At 50.1% G+C, this 5,679-nt stretch overlaps 1 pseudogene; it reads right to left on the bottom strand.

The window, feature by feature from the left end:
- Positions 1 to 4,758: 4,758 nt before the first annotated feature.
- LOC147415543 (uncharacterized) lies at positions 4,759 to 5,433 on the bottom strand (annotated as a pseudogene).
- Between the last annotated feature and the right edge of the window lie 246 nt (positions 5,434 to 5,679).

Genomic DNA, 5,679 nt, shown 5'->3' with positions numbered 1-5,679 from the left:
CACAGACATGGGGGCTTTTCTTGACATGCTTTCCTTCCCCCGCAGTAGGTGGTACATGAACGACCCTGGCATCCCACAGTGTCGCGCTGACCATGGGTCATCATGCCCCATGTTGGTAGTGGTGAGGGGCACCCTCTCACTCAGCCACATGCAGCGTAATGTGACACACGTCCAGCTATCCTGTCAGGATATTTATGAAACAACAATAGTGTAACTTCACATAATACTATTTCCAACATACAAGGGAAGTATTTTTGCTTCCTAATTTGTGGCATCTGCCAGATCTCCGTGGTCATCAAGATGCAGAAAAAATCGATAATAGCTGTGTGCATTTGTGCTGATAAGAGGGTCTTTATGATGTTTTCTCATGGTAAATAAAAGGAAATAAAGCCATTTTTCAGCAGGTGGTGGTGGTTTGGAGGTAGGGTTGCTGGCTGGGAGTGGCACCCACTGGCTCGGTGCCCCAGGGACTGGCCTGCCTCCACTGTCTTTTGGGAGCAGACTTCAAGCCACAGGGGAAAATGTGTATGCCAGTGCATCATTTTGTACAACAAGTACCCTCTGCATAGGAAGGGTGAAGCAAGAAGTTTTCCTTGATCGTGTGAAGTGTTTCTTTTAGGTGCTGCCTGTGTCCATCTACAAGGCAGCTGTTTTGCCGAGGGCTGTTGCAGGGTTTGTGCATGTGCTACTTTGTCTCTGAACTACTATGCTTAAACTAACAACCCTCCAACTGGGAGCACAAGCAGATGTGAAGGAGATGACTTGGGAGTTTTTATTCTGTTGTGAGTTGTGTGGGAGAACTAGCAAAGTGGTTTTGCTGTTCACGTGATGATATCTAGGGACAGAAGTGTGACCACTTGTTGTGGTTTGGGCCCAGCCAGGAGCAGGGCACCACAGGGCCACTTGCTCACCCCTCCCCCATACCACTCCCCTGTGGCGGGTGGGGAGGAGAATGGTGAGAAAAGGGTCTAAACCCCCCAGGCTGAGATAAGAACAGTTTAATGGAATGACACAAAGAGAGAAGAGACAACTTGTAACAGCCACACCACTGATGAAATAGTAGGTACAGCAAGAGACACAGAACGCAACAGCTCACCGCCCACCTCATGCCTTCCTGCTGCTCCCCCTTATATATCGAGCCTGACATCAGCATGGTATCGACTACCCCTTGGCTACTTCAGTTTAGCTGTCCGGTTTAGCTGTCCCGGCTGTGCCCCCTCCCAGCTTCTGGTGAAAATTAACCCTATCCCAGCCAAACCCAGGACATTATCCACCCCTTATTCTATACCATCTATGTCATGCCCAGATCCTATACTTCAGGGTTCCATCTGTTCCAGGGTGGTGGTGGTGGATTTCTGCATGCTGCATCTAGAGCCCGTGGCTGGTGTATTTCACATGGGCCATGCTCAGTCTGCAGGTTGAAGATGTTGATCCTGAGGAAGTTGCCGAAGCCAGTTCACGTTCCATCACCGCTAACTCTCTCTCTGTTTCATCAAAGTCCATCCTTCATTGATTTGAGTGACTCTCACTATAACACCACTGATATGACACACAGCAACTGTGGTAGTGGCAACACACAATGGCAGGGTTATCCAGCAATTGACATCATACAGTTTAATTCACTGGCTATTCTCACCCAAAATTAAATCCCCTTGGGGTATGCATCGAACTGCCCCATCCTTCCGCATCACCCACCAAGTAGACGCAGGTCCTTGAGCAAAAGCAATCCCACGGATGGCTTTGCCTTTGCCTGCAGCAGGACTGACCCAAAGTGTCCTAACCTATTCTTCATGTGCACTATGGGGACTTTATCCCCCACTACAGTATGTAGGAGGTTTGATCGGGCAGGGCCAGCTCAATTGGTAGATCCTCTAGTGTTTACTAACCAGGCGGCTTCTGCTAAATGTGTATCCCAGTGCTTGAAGGTCCCACCTCCCATTGCTCTCAGTGTGGTTTTTAGCAGACCATTGTATCGTTCAGTCTTCCCGGAGGCTGGTGCATGATAGGGGATGTGACACACCCACTCAATGCCATGCTCTTTGGCCCAGGTGTCTATGAGGTTGTTTCGGAAATGAGTCCCATTGTCTGACTCAATCCTTTCTGGACTGCCATGTTGCCAGAAGACTGGCTTTTCAAGGCCCAGGACAGCGTTCTGGGCAGTGGCGCAGGGTACAGCATATGTTTCCAGCCATCTGGTGGTTGCTTCCACCATTGTAAGCACATGGCACTTGCTTTGGTGTGTTTGTGGGAGCGTGATATAGTCAATCTGCCAGGCCTCCCAATATTTGTATTTCAGCCATCGTCCTCTGTACCACAGGGACTTCAACCACTTGGCTTGCTTGATCGCAGCACATGTTTCACACTCATGGATAACCTGTGCAATAGTGCCCACGGCCAAGTCCACCCCTTGGTCATGAGCCCATTTGTATGTTGCATCCCTTCCTTGATAGCTTGAGCTGTCATGGGCCCACCGAGCCATGAATAATTCACCCTTATGCTGCCTGTCCAAATCCACCTGAGAGTTTAATCTTAGCAGCCTAATCTACCTGCTGGTTGTTTTGGTGTTCTTCGGTGGCCCGACTCTTGGGTACATGGGCATCCACATGATGTACTTTCACAGCCAGATTCTCTACCCGAGCAGCAATATCTTGCCATAATTCAGCAGCCCAGGTGGGTTTACTTCTGTGCTGCTGGTTGCTCTGTTTCCACTGCTGTAACCACCCCCACAGAGCATTTGCCACCACCCATGAGTTGGTATAGAGATAAAGCAGTGGCCACCTTTCTTGCTCAGCAAAATCTAAAGCCAGTTGGATGGCTTTCACCTCTGCAAACTGATTCAATGCACCTTTTCCTTCAGCAGCTTCAGGGACTCATCACGTGGGACTCCACACAGCAGCCTTACACCTCCGGTGTTTTCCAAGAATGCAACAGGACCCATTGGTAAACAGGGCATATCACTTCTCATTATCTGCTAGTTTATTACATGGTGGGGCCTCTTCAGCACGTGTCACTTCCTCCTCCGGCAACATTCTGAAATCTTTGCCTTCTGGCCAGTTTGTGATCACTTCAGAAATTCCTGGGCGGCCAGGGCTCCCTGTTCGAGCCCGTTGTGTTATCAGTGCCACCCACTTACTCCATGTGGTGTCGGCTGCACGGTGTGTTGAGGAGACTCTCCCTTTGAACATTGAGCCCGGCACTGGCAGTCAGGGTGCTAAGAGAAGCTGTGCTTCAGTTCCAACCACTTCCGAGGCAGCCCGAACTCCTTCATAGGCTGCCAGTATCTCTTTTTCAGTTGGAACATAGCAGGCCTTGGATTCTCTGTATTCCCGATTCCCAAACCCTAGGGGTCGGCCTTGGGTCTCCCCGGATACTTTCTGCCAGAGACTCCAGGTAAGGCCATTTTCCCTGGCTGTGGTGTAGAGCACATTCCTAACATCTTGTCATATCCGGACCAGCCCAAAGGCTACTGCATGAACAATCTCCTGTTTAATTTGTTCAATGGCTTGTCGTTGTTCAGGGCCCCATCTGAAATCATTCTTGTTCCATGTCACTTGATAGAGAGGGCTTACAATCAGACTGTAGTCTGGGATATGCATCCTCCAAAAACCCACAACACCTAAGAAAGCTTGTATTTCTTTTTTACTGGTTGGTGGAGGCATGGCTGCTATCTTGTTGATCACATCCACTGGGATCTGGCGATGCCCATCTTGCCATTTTATTGCTAAAAACTGGATCTCCTGCGCAAATCCCTTAATCTTACTTCGCTTTACGGCCAAACCCGCCTTCAGAAGGATTTGAACTATTTTCCTCCCTTTCTCAAAAACCTCCTCTGCTGTGTCGCCCCATACAATGATGTCATCAATGTATTGCAGGTGTTCTGGAGCTTCACCCTGTTCCAGTGTAGTCTGAATCAGTCCATGGCAAGTTGTGGGACTGTGTTTCCACCCCTGGGGCAATGGATTCCAGGTATACTGGATGCCCCTCCAGGTAAAAGCAAACTGTGGCCTGCACTCTGCTGCCAAAGGGACTGAGGAAAAAGCATTAGTGATGTCGATAGTGGCATACCACAGTTTGTTTTGAAGTTCTAGCATGTCTGGCATGGCAGCACTCAGCTGCGGGGTGACTTCACTCAGGCCACGATAGTCTACTGTTAGTCTCCACTCCCCATCAGATTTTTGCACTGGCCATATGGGGCTGTTAAAGGGTGAGTGAGTTTTGCTGATCACCCCTTGACTCTTCAGTTGACGAATCAGCTTACGGGTGGGAATCAGAGAGTCTCCGTTAGTGCGATATTGCCGCCGATGTACTGCTGTGGTAGCAATTGGCAGCTGTTGTTCTTCAACCTCCAGCAACCCAAACACAGAAGGGTCCTCCAAGAGACCAGGAAAAGTGGACAACTCTTCCATTTCCTCCGTCTCCAAGGCAGCTATACCAAAGGCACACCGGTACCCTCTTGAGTCCTTTAAATATCCCCCCCTGAGGTAGTCTATGCCAGGGATGCACAGAGCCTCTGGGCCAGTCACAATGGGGTGTTTATGCCACTCATTCCCAGTTAGACTCACCTCAGCTTCCAGTACAGTTAGCTGCTGGGATCCCCCTGTCACTCCAGAAATACAGATGGGTTCTGCCCCTCTATAGCTTCACAGATAAGACTAGAGCCTTATACTCCTGTGGGTCTGACGTGCCAGGCCATCGGACCCACACAGTCCAATAAACCTGGTTCTCCCTTTCCTCCACCTGGCTAGAGGCAGGGCCCCTCTAATCCTGATCAGAAACACTGACTTCTTGTAAAAATGACTTAGAAGTGCCTTCAAGGAGATCAGATGTAGGACCAGCCCTTCTACTCTGTCTGGGGAATTTCCCACTAGAAACTGGAGCAGCATCTTTCCAGGAAGAATCCCCTTTTGTGGTGGTTTTCCCCCTCAACTGATGTACCCATGCAGCTAGGGCCGAAGTGGGTTTTGCATCCCACTTCCTCATGTCCTCTCTGTGGTCACGTAGGTAAAACCACAGGGTAGCCCATGGTGTGAACCTTCTGTACTCTGTCTCTTGAGCAGAGAGGTACCTGTTTCTAATAGCTGAGATATGGGCCTGTGCAGGTGGGGAGTAGGACATATCCTTTTTGAATTGCTGGAACTCCCGGGACAGTTCCTGCACGGCTGAGACACAGGCCCATAGGGAAGAAGAGAGACTTCCTTCGTATTGCTGGAGTTGGCTAGCCAATTCATCCACCGTTTGTCCCTTGCCTTCCTTCCAGGACATTACTGCCAATGACTTGGCATACGATGGTGGTCCACTTCGTAGAAACTTCCGTCACACGGGCTGTGTGCACTGGACTTCATCTGGGTCTAGAGGTGACTGCCCATTAGCCAGATCATTATAAATCACCTCCAGCACAGCTAATTCCCTCAGGTACTGGATACCTCTCTCCATGGTGGTCCACTTGCCTGGGTGGCATGTAACATCTTCTTTGAAGGCATACCTCTCCTTCAGGCCTGACAGGAGTTGCCTCCAGAGGCTGAGGGCTTGTGTCCGCTTTCCAATCACCTTGTCAGTACTCCCTTCCCTAGACAGGGAGCCCAGCTGCTTGGCTTCCCTACCCTCTAATTCCAAGCTACTGGCCCCATTATCCCAGCATTGGAGCAGCCAGGTGACAATGTGCTCACCTGGATGGCAGCC

Source organism: Leptosomus discolor, chromosome 5 (assembly GCF_034619465.1).
Source record: "Leptosomus discolor isolate bLepDis1 chromosome 5, bLepDis1.hap2, whole genome shotgun sequence".
Classification (NCBI taxonomy): domain Eukaryota; kingdom Metazoa; phylum Chordata; class Aves; order Leptosomiformes; family Leptosomidae; genus Leptosomus; species Leptosomus discolor.
This window is presented reverse-complemented; position numbering and strand designations above follow the sequence as displayed.